Below are 14763 nucleotides of genomic sequence, written 5' to 3'. Positions count from 1 at the left end.
GTGTTCAGCTAAAGCTACCTGTAGAAGGTTGGTGTTGTTTTCCTGATCCTATCACTACCGCAGGCAGCTACATTATTTACAAGTTAGTGTAGTGCGACCTCTGCACAGTGTTCAGCTAAAGCTACCTGTAGAAGGTTGGTGGTGTTTTCCTGATCCTATCACTACCACAGGAAGCTACATTATTTACGCGTTAGTGTATTGCGACCTCTGTACAGTGTTCAACTAAAGCTACCTGTAGAAGGTTGGTGGTGTTTTCCTGATCCTACCACTACTGCAGGCAGCTACATTATTTACACGTTAGTGTAGTGTGACCTCTGCACAGTGTTCAGCTAAAGCTACCTGTAGAAGGTTGGTGGTGTTTTCCTGATCCTATCACTACCGCAGGCAGCTACATTATTTACACGTTAGTGTAGTGTGACCTCTGCACAGTGTTCAGCTAAAGCTACCTGTAGAAGGTTGGTGGTGTTTTCCTGATCCTATCACTACCGCAGGCAGCTACATTATTTACACGTTAGTGTAGTGTGACCTCTGCACAGTGTTCAGCTAAAGCTACCTGTAGAAGGTTGGTGGTGTTTTCCTGATCCTATCACTACCACAGGAAGCTACATTATTTACGCGTTAGTGTATTGCGACCTCTGTACAGTGTTCAACTAAAGCTACCTGTAGAAGGTTGGTGGTGTTTTCCTGATCCTATCACTACTGCAGGCAGCTACATTATTTACACGTTAGTGTAGTGTGACCTCTGCACAGTGTTCAGCTAAAGCTACCTGTAGAAGGTTGGTGGTGTTTTCCTGATCCTATCACTACCGCAGACAGCTACATTATTTACACGTTAGTGTAGTGTGACCTCTGCACAGTGTTCAGCTAAAGCTACCTGTAGAAGGTTGGTGGTGTTTTCCTGATCCTATCACTACCGCAGGCAGCTACATTATTTACACGTTAGTGTAGTGCGTCCTCTGCACAGTGTTCAGCTAAAGCTACAAGTTAGTGTAGTTGTGTCCTCTGCACAGTGTTCAGCTAAAGCTACCTGTAGAAGGTTGGTGGTGTTTTCCTGATCCTATCACTACCGCAGGCAGCTACATTTTTTAAACGTTAGTGTAGTGCGTCCTCTGCACAGTGTTCAGTTAAAGCTACCAGTTAGTGTAGTGCAACCTCTGCACAGTGTTCAGCTAAAGCTACAGGTTAGTGTAGTGTGACCTCTGCACAGTGTTCAGCTAAAGCTACCTGTAGAAGATTGGTGGTGTTCTCATACTAATAATACTACAGGCAGGCAGTTGATTTTGCTAGCTGCAGTATCAGGTATCAGTATATATATATATATATATATATATATATATATATATATATATATATATATATCCCAGCTTAGTGCAGCTACATCTCACTGCAGGCCATTAGTATGTCTGGAAGGCCAACAAGGAGAGGCAGACAGTCATGAGCCAATAAAAGAGGGCAAGCAGGCTCTGTGTCTAGAGGCAACAGTGCTGGTCGTGGAGACGGTGCATCCTCATCAGCACGTGGCCGTGGGACACGCTTGGCCTTTTTTTCGGCAGCTGGCCGTGTTGAGCCCCAACATGCGGAAGACTTGGTCGAGTGGATGACCAAGCCGTCCTCATCCTCCTCATCCTCTCTCACCCATGCTCAGGGTACTTTGTCTGTCAAAGCAGCTGCTAACGCGGCCTCTTCCCTCGGCTCAATGGCATCAGTGACTCCTTCCCTAGCCCCACCATGTCGTCCTGAGGAGTCCCTCGAACTGTTTGACCACAGTGTTGGGTACATGCTCCAGGAGGATGCCCAGCATTTAGAAGGCTTTGATGATGATACTGAGCTAGATGAAGGCAGTAACGTGAGCACGGACAGAGGGGGTGCCCAAGAAGGACAGCAATCTGGCAGTCATGTTCCCCCTGCTGCACCATACTGCCAGGTTTGCTCCAGTAATGAGGAGAGAGGGGATGATGAGGTCACTGACTCAACGTGGGTGCCTGATAGGAGAGAGGAGGAGGAGTCACATCACCGACGAGGCAGAATGTCCTCCAGGGGCCAGCCTAAGGGCAGCACACTGACTGCATCACACCTCAGAGCTCAGCATGTGCAGGGCGCTGCTGTCTCTTCGTGTTATTCCAAAAGTTCTTTGGTGTGGGCCTTTTTTGAGATGAGTGCATCAGTGGCACCGCTGCTATTTGTAACATATGTCTCAAGCGTATCTCGTGTGGCCAAAACATCTTCCGCTTGGGCACCACATGCTTGACCAGACATATGTGGACCTGCCATGCAGTTCGTTGGCAAGCGTACCCACACCAAAAAACAAAGAGGACCTCTCCTTACTCCTCACCAGCTGGGATCTCCAACCCCACTATACCTTCAGTCCTCTCTGAGACCTGCACTGAGAGGAATGAAGGTGTAGAATTAGGTGTGTCACAGCCAAGTACTTGTGGGCAATCTGCTATCGGTACACCGACGTCAGATTGTACCAGGCAAATTTCCCTGCCCCAGCTGCTGTACCGCAAAAAGAAGTTCGCTCCCAGCCATCCACATGCCCAGCGGTTGAATGCTAGCTTGGCAAAATTGCTAGCACTTCAACTGCTACCTTTTCAGTTGGTAGACTCTGCCCCTTCCGTGAGTTTGTGGAATGTGCGGTTCCTCAGTGGCAGGTTCCCAAACTGCACTTTTTCTCATGGAAGGCAATTCCGGCTCTCTACCAGCATGTGGAAGGCAATGTCTTGGCCTCGCTGGACAGGGCGGTCAGCGGTAAGGTGCATATTACCGCTGACTCATGGTCCAGCAGACATGGACAGGGACGTTACCTAAGTTGCATGACGCATTGGGTGACTCTTCTGGCAGCTTGGAAGGACGCAGGACAAGGGGCAGTAGTGTTGGAGGTTGTTCCGCCACCACGCCTCCAAAATGCCACTACTAGTGATTCTGACACACCTCTCTCCTCCACCCCCTCCTCTTCTTCTTCCTCCATGGCCTCTTCTTATGCTTTGTCCCCTGAACCAGCAGTGCTCTGTAGGCGTTCAAGGGGCTACGCAAGTATGCAGGCTAAAAGATGCCATGCGGTTCTTGAGCTGGTGTGCTTGGGGGACAGGAGCCACACTGGTTCTGTCAGCTCTGCAGGGCAGGTTCAGAGGTGGTTGATGCCATGCCAACTTAAGGAAGGAATGGTGGTTTGCAACAATGGCACCAATCTCCTCTCTGCCCTCCGACAGGGACAAATGACCCATGTGCCCTGTTTGGCTCACGTCCTTAACTTGGTGGTGCAGCGGTTCTTGGGCAGATACCCGGGCTTACAGGATGTCCTGAGGCAGGCCAGGAAAGTCTGTGTGCATTTCCGACGGTCATATAATGCCAGTGCTCGGCTGGCAGACCTCCAAAAGGAATTTAACCTGCCCAAGAACCGCTTAATCGGTGACATGCCCACCAAGTGGAACTCAACGTTGGCCATGCTGCATCGGCTGCACACGCAGCAGAGGGCCATCAATGAGTACCTGTGCGACTATGGCACCAGGACAGGGTCAGGGGAGCTTGTTTTTTTTCCCCACGCCAGTGGGCCATGATCAGGGATGCATGCACTGTCCTGTCACCATTTGAGGAGGCCACAAGGATGGTGAGCAGTGACAGTGCATGCATCAGTGACACTGTCCCCCTTGTCCACCTGTTGAAGCACACTCTGCGTGGAATAATGGACAGGGCACTTGAGGCAGAACAGAGGCAAGAAGCGGAGGACTTCCTTAGCTCTCAAGGCCCCCTTTATCCAGACAGTGTTCCTGCGTGCCCGCCAATCACACAGGAAGAGGAGGAGGAGGAGGAGGAGGAGAAATGTGTCAGTATGGAGGTGGAGCCTGGCACTCAGCATCAGCAGCAGTCTTCAAGAGATCATTTACAGTCCCAAGAAACACATGGACTTGTACGTGGCTGGGAGGAGGTGGCTGCGGATCATGTCATCCTTAGTGACCCAGAGGACTCCGGACCGAATGCCTCAGCAAACCTACGCTGCATGGCCTCCCTGATCCTGCAAAGCCTCCGGAAGGATCCTCGTATTCGTGGTATCAAGGAGAAGGAACGATACTGGCTGGCAAGCCTCCTTGATCCACGTTACAAGGGTAAGGTTGCGGACCTTATCTTGCCATCGCAGAGGGAGCAGAGGATGAAACATCTTCGGGAGGCCTTGCAGAAAGGTCTGTGCAACGTGTTCCCAGAGATTGGGAGGTTACAAACTCTTGTTTCTGGACAACATGTTGCTGAGGCTTCGGTCAGTCAAAGAAGGAGCGGTGGAGAAGGTGGCCGTCTGACTGATGCGTTCAGACAATTTTTTAGTCCGCAGCCCCAAGGTATGATCGGTTCCAGCAACTATCGCCAGCGTCTATTTTACATGGTGCAGGAATACCCAGGGGCAAGATCTGACTTGGACACCTTTCCCACCGAAAATCCTCTGGGTTACTGGGTCTTGAGGATGGATCACTGGCCAGAGCTTGCACAGTATGCAATTGAGCTACTGGCCTGTCCTGCATCCAGTGTTCTTTCGGAAGGCACATTCAGTGCTGCTGGAGGCTTGCTAACTGATCACAGGGTGCGTCTGTCCACCGATTTGGTCGATCGTCTGACCTTCATAAAAAAGAATAAGTCTTTGATCACCACCAGCTACCAAGCACCTGATGCTGATGTAACCGAATCATTTTTTTTGAAATGTCATATCCCTTCAAAGACTGCCTATGCTGATGCTGTGTGACAATCCTGTTATGCTAAGTAATTATCCTCTTCCTCCTCAATGATCATGCTGATAGCTTGTAAGAACATTTTTGGTTCTGGGCACCGCCACCAGTGCCTAAGGCACTGTTCCTGCGCTCCAACTAGAGTATCTGTGAGGGGTTGCAGTGTTGTGGCTCCAGCACCAGTGCCCCTAGGCCCAATTTTTCAGCCCCTGTTCAACAGGGACATGTAATTAGAATTCTTGATGTATTATTTCATAGCAGGGCCCGTTTCTGCGCCCAACAAGAGTAACTGTGAGGACTTACAGTGTTGTGGCACCAGCACCACCACCAGCACCACCACCACCAAAGGCCCAATTTTTCTGCCCCTGTTCAACAGGGGCATGTAATTACAATTCTTGATCTAATATTTCACAGCAGGGCCCTGTGAGGGCTTACAGTGTTGTGGCCACAACAACACCTAAGGCCCAAATTTCTGCTGAGTATATAGGGCAGGCCCCTACTTTCAAACATCCAACTTACAAACGACTCCTACTTGCAAACGGAAGGAGACAACAGGAAGTTATATGAAATCTACCCCTAGGAAGTGAAATTCTCTCCTGTAAGAGTTAATATGGGAAAAACTTTTCTCCTTTACACTGATGCTTTATCACCAATCCTTGTTTCACTAAAAACCCCAAATTTTCAAAAAACATTTGTCATTGGGACCAAAATTGAGGTTAAATCTTCTGAAGAGGAGCACAGACAGCAAAACAAATGTCACACAGGGGTGATAACCCTTCCCTATGTTTTCCAAAAAGCTTAAAATAGATTTTTTGGCTGGAGCTAAACACGTTAAAAATGTACTAGTTCAAAATTACAAACAGATTCAACTTAACAACAAACCTACAGTCCCTGTCTTGTTTGCACCGCCTGTATACTGCTGTTCAGAGTATATAGGGCCTGGGGGCCCCACACCTTTCTTTTTTTAATTTGGGTGCAGGGTTCCCTTTAATATCCATACAAGGCCCAAAGGGCTGGTAATGGTCTGGGAGATACCCATGCCGTTTGTCTCACTGATTTTCATCCATATTGCCAGGACCCGACATTACATTAAAGCCGCAAGCAGTTTTAAATGACTTTTATTCCTTAAAAAATGTCATTTTGTGCAGGGACTGTTATTTAAAGGAATATTTCACTTTTTTTTTTACTTTAAGCATCATTAAAATCACTGCTCCCGAAAAAACGGTCATTTTTAAAACTTTTATTTTGCATTGACCATGGTCCCCAAACCCTTTTTAGGACAATACCATGCAAATTAGCCTTTAAAATGAGCACTCTAACGTTTGTGCGAATTTTCGGTCCGTTCGCAGGTTCTGGTGCGAACCGAACCGGGGGGTGTTTCGGCTCATCTCTAGTCATGTGTAACCCTCTCTATATCCCCTCTAGAATATGGGTGTGTAAATGGCTTTCACGTCATGAGTGACATAAAACACACGTCATTTCCTGGATAACCCTTATAGGAAAAATTGTAGTTTCCTTTATTCACTATTGCCAAAGGGGGAGGTGTTGTATAAAAATTGCCTTTATTTAATTTCTTGAATAACCTTTTGACTTTAGCTATAAAAACACAATAAACTATCAAAAACTGTCAGACTAATGTCAACCTCTCAGACATAGTGGAGATTCCTAAGATCTATGACTTTAAGAAAAAATACCCACACTAATTACCTTATCTTTAAATTCCTTAAACTAGGTAATATGGAATTTAGCCCTATGTATTTAACTAGAAGTATAATGGTTTATTTTTAAACATCCCCATTAATAAAACTTCTAGACATCGCATTCATATACAGTATTTCCCTCATAGGAATAATATGAGGACTAATTAGTGAATACATCAAACAATTTTATATATATATATATATATAAATGCACAAACCAAGATATGTGACATTGGTTGGTTAATCATGCCTATGACTACTCCAATAGAATAATTTACTAATATATTGGGGATTATTATTAATTTGTATATTTGCAGTAATGAATATAAAGTATTTCAAAAACACAGTTTTTGAACACATTTCTATTACCTCTCTCAATCATGAACAAAAAAAAAAATATGTGTTTCAACTCCTTGTTCTCTTGAAATACGAGACATGGGTTTCCTACAATACCAGCCCATGGTGTCAGAAACCATGAATCAGACCGAGACAGAAGTACAGTTAAATCACAATTGTTTAATAATAAAAGTAAATAGAACAAACGTAGTCAAAACATATCCAAAGTTCGGTAACCAGAACGGATAGTCAGCTAAGCCAGAAGGTCAGGGATCAGTGTAGTGTTACAGCAAGCAGGATCTGGAGCCAGAAGGGATGTCAGCCAAGCAAGTCTTTAACAGGAATGCAGGAGATGGTCTCTGTGATGTTGACCAAGGAGAAGGCAGAGATCCTCTGGGCTTGTCGACTTAAGTAGACAGGACTGACGAGCAGGATATCATCAACAGGTGAGTAACTATGGAGAGATATGAGCTGGCAATTAGGCAACAGTTGAGCGGCTCAGAGAAGGAAGGGTTGAGCCCAGCCCTGACAGTACCCCTCCTCAACTACCCCTCCCTCTTGGAGGACCACCAGGCTTGAGGGAAAAATGTCTATGGAAATCACAGAGGAGGACAGAGGCATTTACGCCCAAGGATGAGACCCAACAGCGTTCCTCCGGATAATATCCCTTCCAATGCACCAGGTACTGTATGCACCCACGGAACCTATGGGAGCCAACAATGGACTGTACTGCATACTCCTCATGGTTCTCAAACTGTACAGGGTGAGGACGTGGCACAGAGGTGGTAAAGCGGTTGCAGACCAAAGGTTTTAATAAGGAGATATGAAATACATTTGAGATACGCATCTTAGAAGGAAGGTCTATTGCATAAGCCACTGGGTTAATCCTGCAAAGAATACAGAAAGGCCCAATAAACCGAGGTGCAAGCTTCAGAGAGGGAACATGAAGTCAGATGTTGCGAGATGACAGCCAGACCCTGTCCGCAACCTGGTAGGAAGGTGCAGGCAGGCGTCTGCGGTCAGCATGGAGTTTGTACCTATCATTAGCATGTCGCAAAGCCTCCTGGACTTGTGCCCAAGTGGAACGAAGACCATGGAGATGCTCCTCTAATGCAGGAATACTCTGTGGAACAAATGAGTCAGGCAACATGGAAGGTTAGAAACCATAGTTCGCCATAAACGGGGACAATCAGGAAGCAAAATTCAAGGCACTATTGTGAGCAAACTCTGCCCACGGTAACAGGTCTGACCAGTTGTTATGATGGTCAGAAATATAGCAACATAGTTATTGCTCCAAGGACTGATTGGCTCGTCCTGCGGCCCCATTAGACTGCAGGTGATACGCAGAGAAGAAAGCAAGCTGAATTCCCAACTGTGCACAAAAGGCTCGCCAGAACCGGGACACAAACTGACTACCCCTGTCTAAGACAATCACCTTGGGTAGCCCATGTAAGCAAAAGATCTCCCGAGCAAAAATGGAAGCCAGTTCCTTAGAAGTGGGCAACTTCTTAAGTGGAATACAATGAGAAATTTCCGAGAATCGGTCAACCACCATAAGGATAACTGTGTTGCCCTGGTAGTTGGGTAACTCCACAATGAAATCCATAGACATGTGGGTCCAGGGCCTCTCTCTATTGGATATGGGTTGTAGGAGACTCACTGGAAGGTGTCGTGGAGTCTTACCCCAAGCACACACGGAACAGCCAGTTACAAAGGCGGTTACCACTGCACATAGACTAGGCCACCAGAATTGTTGGGAAATGGCCCAAAAGAGTTTATTATTTCCCAGGGTGGCTAGCAGCCTTGGGGAATGGTAAGTCTGGAGCATGGCAGTACAGAGACTCTCTGGGACAAAGCAGCAGTCACAAGGTTTCTCAGGAGGAGCATTGACCTGAGCAGCAAGAATTTTGTCACCCAAAGGAGAAGTGAGACTGATTTGAACCATAGCCAGAATACGATCAGGAGGAATCACATGAACCGGAACTGACTCAATCTTGGAAGTGGAGGAAAATTGTTGTGACAAAGCATCAACCCTTACATTCTTAGTACCGGGTAAGAATGAGACAATGTAAGTGAAACTAGACAAGAAAAGAGCCCATCGTGCCCTTCTGGGAGAGAGGCATTTAGCCTCAGACAAGAATGTGAGATTCTTATGGTCAGTAAGAATGAGAACTGGCACAGTAGTACCTTCGAGGAGATGTCTCCATTCTTTCAGGGATAAAATGATCGCTAACAGCTTCCTGTCACCAATCACTCTGCAGGTGACAATTTATTGCAAAAGTTGCCACAAGGATGCAAAGTGCTCTCAAAGGTAGGATGTTGAGACAGAAGGGCGCCAACTCCAGTCTCAGAAGCATCAGCCTCAAAGATAAAAGGTAATGCAGGATCAGGATGTGCCAACACAGGAGCAGAAACAAAGGCAGCCTTGAGATTCTCAAAGGCCTTAATGGACTCCAGGGAACAACACTGTGAGTTACTGTCCTTTTTGGTCATATAAGTCAGGGGCTTGACCAGAGATGAGAAGTTACAAATAAACTTCTGATGATAGTTGGTAAAGCCAAGAAAACGCTGCAGAGGACATAAACCCATGGGTCGGGGCCACTGTAGGACTGCTGAAAGTTTCTCTGGGTCCATCGAAAAACCAGCAGTGGAAATGACATAACCCAGTAATTTAACCTGTTCATGATGGAATTTGCACTTCTCCAATTTACAATAGAGATTGTTACTGAAGCACACGACAGACATCTTTGTGGTGGCTCTCCAGAGACTTGGAAGATATGAGGATATTGTCGAGATAAACCACCACACATAACTGCAACAAATCACGGAGGACATTGTTAATAAATTCCTGGAAAACTTCCGGGGCGTTACAAAGGCACTCATAATGGCCTGTTCTGGTATTAATAAGCAGTTTTCCACTTGTTGCCTTCCTTAATCCTCACGAGATTGTATGCTCCTCTCAAATCAAGCTTCGTGAAAACCATTGCACCCTTGAGGCGGTAAAATAACTCTGTAATCAACAGAATTGAATAGGCATTCTTAATCATGAGAACCCTATAATCAATACAAAGTCTCAGTTCACCACTTCTCTTCTTCACAAAGAAGAAACTAGCACCAGCAGGAGACTAGGATTTGCGGATGAAACCTCAAAAAAGTGTGTCTGCAACATACTCCTCCATGGCCTTATCCTCCAAGACCAACAAAGGGTAAACCCAGCCATGAGGGAGTTTGGCACCAGGTTAAACGTCAATAGCGCAATCATACGACTGGTCTGGAGGCAAACTACCAGCTTGACCTTTGTCAAAGACATAGCAAAAAAATTGCAGTACTCCTCCAGCAGGAAGGAGAGAGAAGAAGTGCACAGGACCTTGGCTACCTTCTGGAAGCATGTCTTACTGCATTGTTGTGACCAGGAGAGAACCTCAGCATGGAGCCAATCAAAAGAGGGGTTGTGCCTCTGTAACCAAGGATAACCAATAACCAGCGGAAAATTAGTTGAGGAAATAACTTGGGATTGGATTATCTCATGGTGAAGAGCCCCTATGGCCATAGACAATGGAACAGTCTCATGAGTCACATGGCCAGGCTGTAGAGGTCTCTTGTCAAGAGCCTCAATGGCAAGTGGAGTGTCACACAGCTGCAGCGGAATCAAGTGCTTCAATACAAAGGCAGCATCAATGAACAGGCCTGCAGCCCCAGAGTCAATTAGAGCCTGTATCTCGACAGACGACTCAGCTCAAGAAAGGGTAGCCGAAACCAGGGGCTTATCCTTTGGGATAACTGGGGATGAAACAATGCCACCTAAGGTCTGTCCGTGACAGGACCTCAAGGTTTGGGCGTTCCCTGGATGGGTAGGACAAGACTTCAAAAAGTGACCTGCCTGTCCACAATAAAGGCACAATCTCTCCCTCCTCCTAAAGGTTCTCTCAATGGCAGAGAGACAAGTGAAACCCAAGTGCATGGGTTCACCTTCACTGACCAACTCGGTACCAGGAGGCATGGGAGGTGAGGGAGGCAAAGGTGGGACTGCAAAGCTCAGAGACAAATGTACAGGAGGTTTCCACAAGCACTCCTTAAAAGAGAGTCTTTCTCTGAGTTGGCGTCAATGAGGATGGCAAACGTGATCAACTTCTCCAGATCAGTATATTGAATTCTGAGGAATATCTCGGGCTGCTATCTCATCCTTGATGGTATCCGAGAGACCATGAGAAAAAGCAGCCACGAGGGTCTCATTGTTCCAAGCAACCTCTGCTGTCAGAGTACGGAATTCAATTGTGTAATCAGCAACAGTTCTCTTGCTCTTTTTTGCTGGACATAAGGCACTTGGCAGCAGAAGCGGAGGATGTGGAAATGTCAAATACCCTTTTAAAAGAAGCCACAAACTCAGGGTAACTCAAGACAACAGGTTTTTGCGTCTCCCATAGTGGGTTTGCCCAGGCCAAGGCTCTCTCAGAAAGCAAATATATAAGAAACCTACTTTGCTTCTGTCCATGGGAAATGCCTGGGGCAGCATCTCAAAGTATATCTCAACCTGGTTGAGAAACCCTCTGCATTGGACTGGATTGCCCCCAAATCGCTGTGGAAGCGGAGCGGAACCAGACATACCTCTTATAGAGGTAATACTCGAGTTAGGTGCCTGCACAGAGACTGGAGCAGCATCAGGGATGGACTGCAACACAGGTTGTAATGGAGCAGCCACAGTGGGAGATTCCAGGTGAGTCGGGTGACTCAGGAGCATTTGTAACGCCATTGCAAACTGATCCATGCGGTGATCCTGCTCATCCAATCTGGAAAAAATATTACCAACAAGTGGATTAACTGCATCTTCTGAATTCATGGCCTTCGCCTACTGTCAGAAACCATGAATCAGACTGAGACAGAAGTACAGTTAAATCACACTTGTTTAATAACAATAAAAAAAGGTAAACAGAGTAAACATAGTCAAAACATAGCCAGAATTCAGGTAGTCGGGGAGCCAGAAGGAATGTCAGCCAAGCAAGTCTCACAGGAGAGCGTCTCTAGAGATGTGACTAAGGCAGAGGCAGAGATCATCTGGACTGGACGGCTTAAGTAGGCAAGACTGACGAGCAGGATCATCAATAGGTGAGTCACTGTGGAGAGATAGGAGCTGGCAATTAATCGACAGCTGAGCGACCAGCTCAAAGAAGGAAGATCTGGGTCCAGCCCTGACAGAATGTCACATTCGTTTTGCATAGCTGGACTAGATTAGCATTAAAACATTTTAAAAAATGTAAGCCGAAGATGCGAAACAAATTTCGGCATTTCATATCTTCGCCATTCATTTTGTATATTCACAATAGCTGATTGTTAAGGAACGGGCAGCCGCGCCGTCCTTAACAACTATGACTCCTCTTTTGTCCGTGGGATTCCCCACTATCAGCCGAATGTAAACAATACAAGTGCCGACATTAAAAGGTAAAAAAACAGCCCAGGAAAGGAGAGGACAAGTGAGTGCCCTCCCACCTCAATCATACCAAGTCACATATAGGGGTGCTTTGGGGCAGGGGGAGCTCCCCACCCCCCTAAAGAACTCTGCCCCCATGTTGATATGGACAATGGTCTCTTGCCCATAACCCTGGGAGGTAGTTGTGGGACTCTGCAAGCGGAATATGGAAGCCCCCTTTAACAAGGTGGCCCCCTGATGCCAGACACCCCTCTATGTTAATGAGTAGGGGTACATAGTACACCAAAAAAGTGTCAAAAATAAATAAAAACAAAACAAAAACATTGTCCCCCAAAGTAAATCCAGTGTCAACCACAATAACCGTAGCCACGGATGACCCAAAAAAAAAGCGATGTGCACCCGTCGTTGGCATCTCCAGTTCCCACCAATGGTAAATAAACAAAGGGACAGGGATGACACTGTCAATGGTTGCCTCAGCCCTTTGTTTATTTATGGTTGTGGGAACCAGAGAGGTCAGATGCCGGGAGGCAAGAGACAGGCGCACACCTCTTCTTTTTTAATTTTTTATTTGAGGTTGTCAGTGGTGGGAGGCAAGCAACCGGTGCACACTTCTTTTTTTTGGGTCAGCGGCGATGGCCCCCCTGCCCCAAAGCACCCCCCCATATTGAGGGCATGTGGTCTGGTATGGTTCAGGGGGGGCTTGCTCGTCCTACCCCTTTCCTTGCCTGCTGGGCTGCATGCTCAGATAAGGATCTGGTATGAATTTTGGGGGGACCCCATGCCATTTTTTTTTACATTTTGGAATGGGGTTCCTCTCAAAATCAATACCAGACCCGAAGGGCTTGGTATGATTTGGGAGGGACCCCCACACTGTTCTTTAAAAAAAATGTAAAGCTACAATCTTTGTTTACTGTGCTCTAAGTAAGGAATCCTGCTGACAGCAGATAAGTCATGATTGCTAAGGATGCGGTGTCCCGCTCATTAACAACCAGCTATTCTTCACAATAAATCTGGATGGATTTAAAATTTTCAATTCAATTTGTTTGAAAAATTTAAATCCATTTGAAAAACTTAAATCCATTCAAAAGCAAATAAATTAAACAAAATTAAACACATTTCGGTACAAATTCTATTAAATAAAAAGAGTAGCTTAACGAATTGATACAAAATGAAACAACACACATTTTTTTTGTTATGCACATGTCTCCACTGTAGGCAGTCAACCCCTTGGTCATCTTTTTTGTTTCTGTGCTAAATATTAGAGGCATTTTAGTTTTTATTTTATTTTTTGGTTGATATGAGGTCAGTGGTAATTTTTAGCTACTGTCCTGTCCAAAGCAAATTAGCAAATATTGCTTTCTGTTTTTGTCTTGCCTTAAAAAATGACTTTATTTCAGGGGTGGTATTTTTAAAACATTACATTGGAGTTTTTGTACCATGCAACGTTATTTCTGTATGTACTTCACTTCTTTTGTATACGATAAAAGCTTCATTGGAAAAAAATTAATAAAATGGAAGATAACTGTGGTGTGACATAAATTCCAAGATATGCTATTTTATCAGCAGACCATTGGAATAGAAAGGATCCTGGGAGGGCTTCACACTGGGCAACCTGTATGTTAATTGGGAGAGCTGTAGATTTAGTGATATTGACTGAGAGTCTGGATATAGAGGCAAATTTAGATAGTATAGACAATAGGTTGGGTAGGGAATTTTGGGGCTGAGTCAGAAAAAGCATAACATTGTCTGCATACATGCAGAGTTTAAACTGAGAAGATTCAATAGGGTATCCAGTTATATCTGGGTGTCTTTTAATAGCTATTGCCAGGAGTTCTAGTGCCAAGGCAAACAATAACAGGGAGAGAAGGCATCCCTGATCGGTACCTTTGCCCAGCATGAAGAAATCTGAATTGCAACCTGCTAATTTTATTCTTGTCCATGGAGAGTGGTAGAGGGCTTGTACCCCTGTTAGAAACTCATCTTTAAAGCCCATATATTGCAGCACTGGGAATAGATAGGGCAAGAGTGTCAGAAACCATAAATCAGACTGAGACAGAAGAACAGTTAAATCTCACTTGTTTAATAATAATAAACAAAGGTAAACAGAGTAAACATAGTCAAAACATAGCGCCCAAATCCTCATTGATGATAACTTTGTGTGGTTCTGTGTAGAGTTTAGTGACTTAAAGAAGTACAAGATCCCCTTGGAAGGAAGTATAGGTTGTTCATAAGAACAGATAATGTCAGTCTTGATTGGGAATATTGTACCTCTAATGAAGGGCTTGAAAGGTGCTTAAGTCCCCATTGTCAAAGATATCCCCAATGGTGTTAATTCCGGCTGTTGACCATGTAGAGACTGACAGGTCTGTATAGAGAAGTTCCAGTGAGGAGAGGGGGGAGAACACCATGTTTTGTTTCTGTGCTGAGAAAAAGAGTGGGGTGGTGTCAGAAACCATGAATCAGACTGAGACAAAAGTGCAGTTAAATCTCACTTGTTTAATAATAATAAAAAAAGGTAAACAGATTAAACATATACAAAACATAGCCAGAGTTTAGGAACCGGAACGGATAGTCAGACAAGCCAAAACGT

The sequence above is a fragment of the Aquarana catesbeiana genome, linkage group LG07 (assembly GCF_042186555.1).
Source record: "Aquarana catesbeiana isolate 2022-GZ linkage group LG07, ASM4218655v1, whole genome shotgun sequence".
Classification (NCBI taxonomy): domain Eukaryota; kingdom Metazoa; phylum Chordata; class Amphibia; order Anura; family Ranidae; genus Aquarana; species Aquarana catesbeiana.
The sequence above is the reverse complement of the archived record's forward strand: the minus strand, read 5'-3'. Positions refer to the sequence as shown.